The sequence below is a fragment of the Equus quagga genome, chromosome 18, assembly GCF_021613505.1.
Source record: "Equus quagga isolate Etosha38 chromosome 18, UCLA_HA_Equagga_1.0, whole genome shotgun sequence".
NCBI classification, from domain to species: domain Eukaryota; kingdom Metazoa; phylum Chordata; class Mammalia; order Perissodactyla; family Equidae; genus Equus; species Equus quagga.
In genome coordinates this window covers 2,108,360-2,119,745 of record NC_060284.1, presented here as the reverse complement: position 1 = coordinate 2,119,745, position 11,386 = coordinate 2,108,360, and the positions used below count along the sequence as shown (strand labels likewise).

Below are 11,386 nucleotides of genomic sequence, written 5' to 3'. Positions count from 1 at the left end.
GGTGTGGCGGCGCGGGCGCCGGGGGCCGCGGCCCGGTGGGCGGCGGCCGCCTGCCTCAGACCCGGCTCTCTCGGCCCTCCCTCGGCCCGGCCGGCTCTCCTTCGGCCCGCGGACCCGCCTCAGCGCGGCCCGGGCTCCCGCGGCAGCGCCTCGCAGCGCGTGGGGCTGGTCGGCCGCCGGGCCGCGCCTCCAGCATTCTTTGTGTCCCCGCCCGGGCCGGTGGCCGCGGCGCCCGCCCCCGCCCGCCGCACAAAAGGAGCGCGCGGGCCCCTCGGCCGCGCCCCGGAGACGTGCGGCCGGAGCGGGCGGGTGCCTGGGGGCTTGGGGCCGGGGCTGTGGGGCCGTCTCCGCGGGGCTGGTGCGCGGGGGTCTGTGGGGCCAGCTCCGCGGGGGGCTGTGGGGCAGGGCCTGTGGGGCCAGCTCCGAGGGGGGCTGTGGGGCCGTCCGCGGGGCCGCCTGCCCCTCCCCGCACCCCGGTCTGGAGGCTGAGCTCCGGCGGGGCTCCCCGCGGCGGTGGGACGTCTTTGTGGGATCTCCGACTGCAGGAGACACGAGACGTTTCTGGCTCTGAAAAGACCATATTTCTGTGAATTACGAGGTGCCAAGAAAAGACAGAAAGGAGGCAAATGTGTTCCTTTTTTGACAACGGTGTTTCTCTGGCTCTGGGCCTTTTGCCGACGGTTCTTGGAGATTTTGGGATCTACCGAACAGGCCCGTCCTTACCTGCCCGGGCTTCCATAGTTGAACTCCGTTTTGGCGCATTTTTGATTTAAAGCTAGCATCTCTCTAATTTTAGCTTTGTGCTTATTTTTTCTTCATTCGCGCTCTGAGACACGCGTTTCGTCGTCTCCTTGGGAGGCGGCGCGGCGCGTGCTCGGCCTTCTCAGCGGCTCCTAAGTTTTGGGTTCCTCGCCTGGAAGATGGGTGTCACAGCAGTGTCGCGACGGCGAGCTGTGAACGGTGCAGTGTCTGCTCTCCATTCGTGGAGTGTGTGCTCGAGAGAGAGGACAGACACCCCCCCAAGAGATAACCGTTTGCAGAAAGATAATCAGTTTGCACGCCCACGCAACCTTCAAGTGAGCGTGGCTTTGTAAAACTGTAAAATTAAGGCAGGCGCTGGACTCGGAGACCCTGGGAGGCGACGATTGGTAGCTGATTGGATATGGAAGGCCAGGAGGACGGGCAGTCTGGGCTGGTCCCCAGTTTTGTGACCTGGGCCCCCTGTGGTGCTGGAGGCAGTCTCGGAGGTGAGGGGGTGCAGAAGGAGACGGGGTCTGCGGGTGGGACTGAGGCGGGCTGGAGATGCTGGTGCACTTTGGACCTGCCGCTTTTGAGGTGCTCGCGGAGCTTCACAGAAATGCCTGTTAGGTTGTTGGTGCAGGTGTGGGGTGCAGACAGAGACAGGGCTAGAGACGAGGATTTGCGAGTCGGCAGCAAGCCGAATTGTGGAAACCAGAGAAGTGGATGAGATAGTCCAGGAGGAACGTGCAGACTTAGTTTGGAGGGAAGACCAAGGACAGAACCGCTGTAGATGATGAAGTGTTGTCTGCTTTTTGTGAATGGAAGGTGCTTTCCCCCTTGTTACCAAATATGGCTGAGCAACACTTCTGAATAAATTCTTGTTCTGCTTCTCAATTTCCTCCTTGAGGAAGTGTAGTACCAACTGGAGACAAGCTGCCTGAGCTTGACGTCCTAGCGCTGCCCCTCGCTGAGTAGACCCACCTCACCTCACTTCTGCCTGGCTTCCTGTCTATAAAGTGGGGATGTCAGTAGGGTCTACCTTATAGGGTGGTTGTGAGGATTAAGGAAATCAGTACCTGTAAAGTGCTTGGAACAGTGTTTTTTACATAATAAGTGCCCAGTAAGTATCAACTGTTTTTTTATTATAGTGTTTATAGGCTTAGGACCTTCTCTGGGAAGTGATAATCCTTTTTATCATGTGCATATATGAAATTTGTTGCTCTGTGAAAAACCTATTGCTATTTAAAGCTTTATTTTTTTTAAAAGCTTTATGATCAGAAACCTTAACTTTAAAAAGAATTAAACTGATCTGTTCTGGCTCAGTTATTATCTAACCCTTTGCATTTAGTGCTGTTATTTTTTGAGACTGTCATTTGATGATTTATTTCTCAAAGCTCTTTATTTTGTATCACTGATTGTACTACTTACCTTAGCTCATCCTGGAACAGCAGCATGTTTATTTTGTCCGTATCAAGTATTGCCTCTTGTCTAGTCTCCCTACTTTTTGAGGACAAGGCACGTGCGTTATTAACCTTTATAAGTACCCCTTAGCATATAATAGGTACAATTTATGGAATGTTGACTGTAGATTAATGATCTAGGATTTTGTTTGGATTATTTTGTCCTTTCACTTGATATTCATCAATAATGATGAATATTTGTTTATACTTAAAGCACTTTTTACTATATTCTCATCTTCATAACCCAGAGAAACAGAAGAACATAGTAAAGAAGACAGACTCCAGGTCACATTGCACAGGTTGAAATTCTGCCTATATCATATAATAGCCGTGTAATTCTGGGCAGTTGATCTAATCTCTCTATCTTGGTTTCCTCGTCAGTAAAACGGGGATAAAAACCTTCATAGCGTTAATGTGAGGCTTAAATTAGTTAATACATGTAAAAGACTTAGAACCGTGCCTGAAATATAACAAGCATTCAAAAAATATTAGCTGCTGCTATTATTATTCTATTATTTACTATTCTTATTATTTATTATTTGTTTTTTTCCCTCCCCAAAGCCCCAGTACATAGTTGTGTATTTTAGTTGTAAGTCCTTCTATGTGAGCTGCCACCACAGCATGGCTACTGACAGATAAGTCATGAAGCGAACCCAGGCCACCAAAGCGGAGTGCACCGAACTTTAACCGCTAGGCCATCAGGGCCAGCTCTATTACTAGAATTATCATTCCCGTAATCCAGATGAGGCATTGAGGCCTAGAGAGTATGAGATTATTTGTCTAAATTGGGACTCAAACACTAGTCCTCTGATTTCAGATCTTATGCTCTTTTTTATTCAGCTATGTTTCTTTTTGCAGAATATTTTCTGTGGTAGTTCCAGATATTCTAACAGTACCACTGTTAGCATCCCAAAAGTTACCCTTGCCTTCTTAGTCTTTCCTTTGTTAACTGGGTATCATTTTGCTGCCTAAGAAGCAGAATTTAATGAAAGACTTCCATCAGGTCTTTATTTCTGAGGAAAATCTTACATGAGTAGAATTTCCTGAATATAGGCTTATTTATAACCTCTGTTGTTTTTAGTCTTGAATCTGTTCATAACTCTAGCTGGAAAGGCCCAGCCTTTGAATCTACTGAAATCTACTTTGTTCTGTTCATTATCTCACTCTTGACCAAAGTAAATCCTTTCCACATAGTATCAACTACTTCACTGCTGCCTGGTTCATCACTTTGGACACATACAACTCCCCGACCTTTTGGGAGACTAGAACAGTCCAGAGGTGACTTTTTATTAATTAATGTATTCTCACTTGAATTGAGGTTTGCTCCATGTCATTTCTCGAATTTACCATCTTTGTTTCCCTACCTCATCTTTTACTGAAAAGTTTGAGACCATCTAACATGAGTCCTTCATTTTAACCACAGCATACTACTGCCCCAATATGTCATTAACTATCTTTCTCTTGAGCCTGAAAGGTATCTTGTCCCTAAAGCTTACCTGTTTTATTGTTCTTTGAATCCCATACCTTGCCACCTCCCTCAGAACCTTGATCTCAAAATTTTCCCTTTCCTTTCTAGCATCTTCAATTTGTTTCTTTTTATGGATGTTTCCCTTAAACCATAAGACTTACTGTGCCTTTCTCATCATAAAACAAAGAACCATTGAACCTTCTGGCATTTCTAGCTGCCAACCAATCATTCCTTTTTCTTTTCTAGTCCCATTTCTCACATATATGTGGTATAATCATAACCACTTCCTGCTTGTTCTCCTCCTCATCAATCCTTGGGCCGTATGGCTGTGCTTACTGTGGTGCCTTCTGTGTACTTGAATTATAGAACCCTTGAGGATTAGCAACCTTTGACTTTTTTCTTTACTTCATCACTGATTTCATGAGCTACTTTAAAAAAAAATTTCTCATGCCTGCCCCCCCACCCTCCCTCCTGTTTTATGTTGCTTTTCAGAGCTCTTTGATGGCTGGTCTAGGTCTTTTTATCTCCAGTGCTTAGCACGGGATCTGTGTATACTGACACATAAGTGTTTGGGTGAATGGAACCGTGCCACCTTGGAGCATCTTTTATTACCTCACTTCTAGATGACCACGACATGGTCGTAGCTGATCTAGTCTCTCCCTTCTCTAATTCAGATGGGTTGTAAGGGAAGCACAGCTTTTATCATGGTATTCTTTTGTTCAGAATATATAGTGATTTCTTATGGTGTTAAATCCAAACTCTTGCTTGCATTTTAAAATCCTCTCTAATCTGGTCCTCCTCTGGGGATTTATTTTCTAGCTTACATTTTGGACCAGTTGGTCTGCTGTTTGCACTGCCTGCCTGCAAATGCTTTGCTCATTTCCATCTCTAGGACTATTCTGTTGTCTTTTCTTTTTGATCTGTCCTTCCTCTTCTTTTCTAAATCTTACCTTTTCTTCAGACTCCTCCAATCCACTCTTTTGACTTTTGGGATAACTATTTCCTTGTTTTTCTTTATTCTTACCACCTATGAACGTATCCCAAAGCAATATTAGTTTTTCTGTTTTTGAATTCATTTGAAGAGAATCATACAGTATGTTTGTATGCTTTTCTTTCTTTTGCCCAAAATTATATCTGAGAGCTTCATGATGTTCATTCATTTTCATTGCTTTGTATTTATTATTTCATTGTATAAGTATACCCCAATTTTACGTTCTACACCAGATGGACATTTGGGTTGTTTCCAGTTTTTGACTATAAAAACAGTGTTCCTATGAATATTCCTATGCATATTTTCTGGTACACGTGCGCATGAGTTTCCCTGGGGTATACTCAGGTGTAGAGTTGAGTCTTAGGTATTTTATTGCTCTTCATAGCAGTTTTATTTGTTAACAAGTTTTTTAGGTGATGCCAAATGGTTTTCCAAGATAGCTGTAGAAATTTACACTCCCACAGCAGTGTTGCTTTACAGAGTTTCCGTCCTTTGGTATTGCCAACTTTTTCATTTTTGCCAATCTGGTGGATGCCTGATGCTGTCTTCTTATAAAGTCTTACTTTGGGGGCCGGCCCCGTGGCGGAGTGCTTAAGTTCACGCACTCGGCTTCAGCGGCCCGGGGTTTCGCTTGTTGGGATCCTGGGCGTGGACATGGCACCGCTCATCAGGCCACGCTGAGGCGGCGTACCACATGCCACAACTAGAGGGACCTACAACTAAAATATACAACTATGTACTGGGGGGATTTGGGGAGAAAAAGTAGAAAAAAAAAGATTGGTAACAGTTGTTAGCTCAGGTGCCAATCTGAAAAAAAAAGTCTTGCTTTCTATTTTCTTGATTACTAATGAGATTGAGCCCAGTTTTGTATGTTTATTGACTGTTTGAATTTACTCTTTTGTAAATTGCTGATTTAAGTCCTTGCCCTCCCCCTTGTTTTTTCCATTTGGATTCTTTCTTACTGGTTTGTGTGAGTACTTTATATCCATTCAGTGTGTTAGTCATTTATTGATTATTTGTGTTGCAAATATTTTTTCCCACCATGTAGTTTTAATCCTTTTTATGGAGTCTTTTGAAAACTAAGTTTTCAGTTTTAATGCGATTTATCAGTCTTTTTTTTTTTTTTTTTTTTTGGTGAGGGAGATTGGCCCTGAGCTAGCATCTGTTGCCAATCATCTTCTTGTTTTGCTTGAGCAAGATTGTTGCTGAGCTAACATCTGCGGCAGTCTTCCTCTGTTTTATGTGGGATGCTGCCACAACATGGTTTGACAAACAGTGCTAGATCCGTGCCCGGGATTTGAACCTGTGAACCCCGGGCCGCCAAAGCAGAACACATAAACTTACCCACCACACCACCAGGCTGGCTCTTTTGATTTTTTTTTGGTAGACTCTAAAACAGGAGGTGCCGGCTGGTGGGGTAGAGGTTAAGTTTGCGCATCCTGCTTCGGTGACCTGGGGTTTGCAGGTTCAGATCCCAGGCACGCACCTACACACCACTCATCAAGCCACGCTGTGGTGGCATCCCACATACAAAATAGAGGAAGATTGGCACAGATGTTAGCTCAGGGACAATCTTCCTGACCAAAAAAAAAAAAGAAAAAAATAGTTTAAAAACAAACAAAAAAACCCCCAAATCCTATCAGAATTTGATTGGGATTGCATTGAATCTATACATCAATTTGGGGGAAAAATGACATCCTTATGTTATTGAATTTCCAATTGACGATCATGGTGTAGCTCTCCATTTATTTAGGTCTTTATATTGTACAAAGAAATTTTATAATTTTCTCTGTAAGATTATTGCATATCTTTTGTTAGATTTATTCCTAGGTGTATAATGATTTTGTATCCAGCTATATATATACCTTGCTAAACTCTTGTTAATTCTAAAAATGTATCGGTGAATTCCTTTGTATTTTCTATGTAGACAACATTTCATCTGGAAATCATGAATTTTTGTTTCTTCCTATCCAAATCTTATAACTGATTTTTTTTTGTCTTGCTCTGCAGAATATTACCTTGCATTACTGTGCAGATTATTACCATTTCTATTCAACATTGTATTAATCTTGAGCATCCTCTCGTTTTTTTTATTATCTCAAAGGGAAAGCTTTCTATATTTTATTTAATATTAAGCCTAATAGTTTTGTAGGTTTTTTTGTAGATACTCTTTAAGTCTGGTTTCTCTAGAAAACAGAGACTGAGACAAAAATTAAGAGTTGAGGCTTTATCTGGGAGGCATAATCCCAGGGCATCAAAAGAGAAAAGGGAAGTGAGGCCGAGAAGGATGGGAAACAGTGTAAGGTGATACCTCATCTCGTTGGCCACTGCTTCACAAAGTGCTGGAGAGAGATTGTTTGGAAGGTGTGCTTGCTTGGCCACACAGGCTATCTTTGGACAGAGGAATAGTTCCTCAGATCAGTAGATGGAAGTCTGGAAGAAGAGGAAATTTATCTACCTGCTTTTCTCCTGCGTCCTCTTTTCCTTTAGTCAATTCAGTGCACTCAGAGAGTTAACTCCCCTTCACTTGTGGGTTGCAGTATTTGGATCCCTTTGGCAACCACTCTAGATGTCTCACTACGTTTTCAGTGGCTTTTTACAGAGGAAATCTTTTGGTTGCAAATGACAGAAACTCAAATCAGATTAATTTGCACATACAAAACAGTGTTGACTCATGTAACTGAGTACATCAGGTCCAGGTATACAGATGATGTCAGCAGACCTCTTACTTCATGTCTTGGGTAGATTTTCCACTGAATGATTGCAGTGAGCGCTGACAGCCCCAGGCTCAGATCCTACCAGTTTACTTCTGGCAGAGAAGACCCAGGAACTCAATTATTGGTCTGGCTTGGGTTACAGTACTGTGTTCAGGGATGTAGAGAAGTCTGCCCAGTCCTGGGTCACGTGTCCTTCTCTATGGCTTAGAGGAAAAATTATGATGGTGTCACCACCACCCAATCTCAAGCTTAGAGGAAAAATTATGATGGTGTCACCACCACCCAATCTCAAGGAATGAATGCCTTACCAAAAAGAGGGGGTTTCTAACCATAAGAAGGCGGGTGAGAGTGCTGGTCACATCAAAAGAACTGATTTCTTTAAAATTATCATTTTAAAGTTATTCAGCATCACTATAATTATTTAAATACAAGTATATACCTCCAATACGGTGTTGAGTAGAAGTGGTGAGAACAGACATCCTTGCTTTCTTCCCAATCTAAGGAGGAAAGTGTTCAGACTTTCACTGTTAAGTATGATGTTATTTGTAGGCAAATGCTGTAGGAAAGGGAAGGAGGGGACAAAGATTTGAGAAGTATTTAAGAGTTAGGATGAACAGGATTTAGCAACTACTGGTGTAGTTTACACGAGGATATAATTTCTATGTTTGTGGGTAAGGAGATTCTGCCTTTATTTTTATGAAGTAGGGTGGAATTGAAGATAAATTTATCTTCTTTTGAGGGCATTGACTTTTTACAGTAGAGGTTTTCTCCCCTTCCAGTTTTCTTTTTGGTTACCAATTTCAGATCAGTGTTAATTTTTCCAAATGCTAAAATTTTGAATTCTTTTTTTCTATTGTTACAATTTAATATGTTCCATGAAGTAGGGAGCAATATTATCACCATGTTTTAGTTGAGGAAATTGAGACAGTGAAATGCTGTAGATCAGAGTGATAGAGACATCGAAGTCTCTTTATTACAGTGCTTTCCAAATCTTAGACCTAGATGTTATCCCAAAATAGTGTCAGATGGGATACGTGAGTCATCCGACGTTTTTTTTTTTTATCGTCCCTACAAGGAGCTATGTACTAAGTGTTAAGTGTGTTAATAAGAAGGACTTTGCTTTTACAGATCAGCCTGTATGTGTTTTTGTTTTCTTGGGCCTTTGGTGGTGACTGGTCCATTCTGGACCTAAATCCCTCAAGAATGTAACGGAAGCTAACTTACAAGCAACAGTGCTTCAGATGGGAGTTTTATTTAGCCATCCATGAAAGATAGGAAACAGATCATAACAGTTGTGATAAGTTGTTATAGGGTTCCTAGTAATACGTTAGTATACCATTTTTGCTGGATGTCTTTGACCTCATAGGCTAGGTTTTGGAGAATAGAGAAATCATTAATATGAACTATAGCTAGAATCATTTACTTTTGGAAACTTCCTTCCATGGAAAGAGGCCTTAGGAGCTTTATGTAGCTGAGTTCAAACCCTGCCTCTACTTTTCATAAGTTTGGAAAAGTTACTTTATTTCTGAAGTTTATCTAAAAATAGCTGTTTTGTCTGATTATAAAATAATATATTTTATATATGAAATATGTATATATAAAAGATATAAAATAATATACAAAATAATATATTCTGATGCTGCAGAAAATTTGGAAATACAGAAGACCCAAAAGAGAAAATAAAAATCACCTATAATTCTTGATTTAGACAAAAATCTCTCACAGAGCTTACATTCCCATGATGATGTTTGCAAAAACTAGAAATAGCCTAAATGTCTACTCATATAGACTGGTTAAATATGTTCCAGTTTATCCATATCATCGACTCTAAAGCAGATAAAAGGAGAGCAGTAGATAAAGAGTGGGGGCTCTAAGTTCAGATATGGGTGCTATTCCTTATTAGTCATGTGACCTTAACCTTTTGAAATTTCAAGATCCCTAATATAGTGTCTACTTCATGGGGTTTTTCTGAAGATTAAATGAGGTATAACAAATGTGACACTTTACACAGTATCTGGCACATTGTAAGTGTTTGATAAATATTGCTAGAGTATTTATAATAATTATTAATTTATGTGCTGATGAAGATTCCCAAGATAATGTTAAGTGTATAATATGTCAAGAATATAAATGTATAAGGTATCAAGAAAAGGTTATCGTATGATGTTACATGGACATTAAAAAATAAGGATTTCTTATATACATGCTGATATATACACATCTTTTTATTGAAGGATACCTAAGAAATTAGTGGTTACATTTGGGGAATAGGACTGGGGGTTGGAGATGGTAGAGAGCTGTACCTTTTCTTTTTACCTCTTGGTGAAGTTTGGATTTTTTTTTTTTTTGGTGAGGAAGAGTGTCCCTGAGCTAACATCTGTGCCAATCTTCCTCTGTTTTCTATATGGGATGCTGCCACAGCATGGCTTGATGTGTGGTGTATGGGTCTGTGCCTGGGATCTGAACCTGTGAACCTCAGGCTGCCAAAGCAGAGTGTGCAAAACTTAATCACTATGGGGGCTGGCCCTTGGCCAAGCGGTTAAGTTCGCGAGCTCTGTTGCAGGCGGCCCGGTGTTTTGTTGGTTCGAATCCTGGGCGCGGACATGGCACTGCTCATCAGACCACGCTGAGGCGGCGTTGCACATGCCACAACTAGAAGAACCCACAACGAAGAATACACAACTATGTACCGGGGGGCTTTGGGGAGAAAAAGGAAAAAATAAAATCTTAAAAAAAAAAAAAACTTAATCACTATGCCATTGGGCAGGCCCCTAAAGTTTGAATTTTTTAATGCCATCTACCTATTCCTTTTATTTAATTTTTAAAAAAGTGTCTTTCTTTATCAAGTTGTCCTCATCTTTTCTCCATATTGGAAAATCTTATTTCCTCTTCTTCTCACAGTCACTTTCCTTACATCATTGAAGAGCTTGAAAGTAGTTCTGGAACTAGGCCTTTGAGGATATCCTGAAGACATAATAGAGACTGCTTTGAGATAAGTAAACATGTTATATCTCTTATTAAAAAATTGATTAAAAAAAACGAGTTTCACATAGACTAGGAGAGCATTTTGTTTCAGTAGTGGTTTTTTACCTTACTAGTTAACAAGTGGGATAATAATGATGTCAGCTAGACTCTTAAAGAAAAGCTTATACCTTTACAGCTCTTCTGAGGATTCAGTTTTTTTCCCCCAGCAAATATTTATCTATTTGACAGTAATAGATAAAAAGGTTTACTTTCCAATCAGTTAGAAGCCAATAATACTTACGGATTAGTTTACTCTGAAAGGCATTTGGAAAGTTCACACACTAGGTTGTCTCTAAATTGATTCTTACTCCTCACCTCTTTTCTCTCTCTCCACTCTTGCACCTGTCTCTGCTTCTCTTTCTCTCTCCATTGTCTTAGACATTGAGGAGTTAAAGATTAATAAGCTGTGGTCCCTGCCCTCAAGAAGCTTACATCAATAGCTCCATTCTGGCATTCTTGTTTTGTTTTGTTTTTCTTTGTGGCTGAAGAAGATTTGCCCTGAGCTAACATCTGTGCCAGTCTTCCTCTACTTTATAGGTGGATTGCCACCACAGCGTGGCTACTGAGTGGTGTAGGTCCGTGCCCGGGATCCAAACCTGTGAACCCAGGCTGCTGAAGCCAAGTGCACTAAATTTAACCACCACACCACGGGGCTGGGCCCCCCTTTCTAACATTCTTATTGAACTACTTTTTTAGGGCAGGAACTATGAATTTCTCTCCACATAGTCCCATTTTTTCACTTCAGTTTTGTAAACGTTTATTAAGCATCCAGAAGGAATTAGGCACTCTGCTAGAAGGTTCAAAGGTAAATAAGATGAAGTTTTAATTGCTTAGTTCCTTGCAAGGAGATAGGTAAAAGGATTTCAAAACAATTTAATAGATGCTCTAAGTTATCACGTTGAGATAGTTCTTAATAGAAAAGTGCCACCACACAGTTAAAGAATATAGATTTTCTGTAATGGCAGAAATTAATCTGCTTTGAGAC

The 11,386-nt window shown here is 41.4% G+C and overlaps 1 protein-coding gene across 8 annotated transcripts in view; it reads left to right on the top strand.

The window, feature by feature from the left end:
• Positions 1 to 11,386, top strand: part of DOCK7 (dedicator of cytokinesis 7) — a 204,520-nt gene that overhangs the window by 939 nt on the left and 192,195 nt on the right. The window lies entirely within an intron of this gene.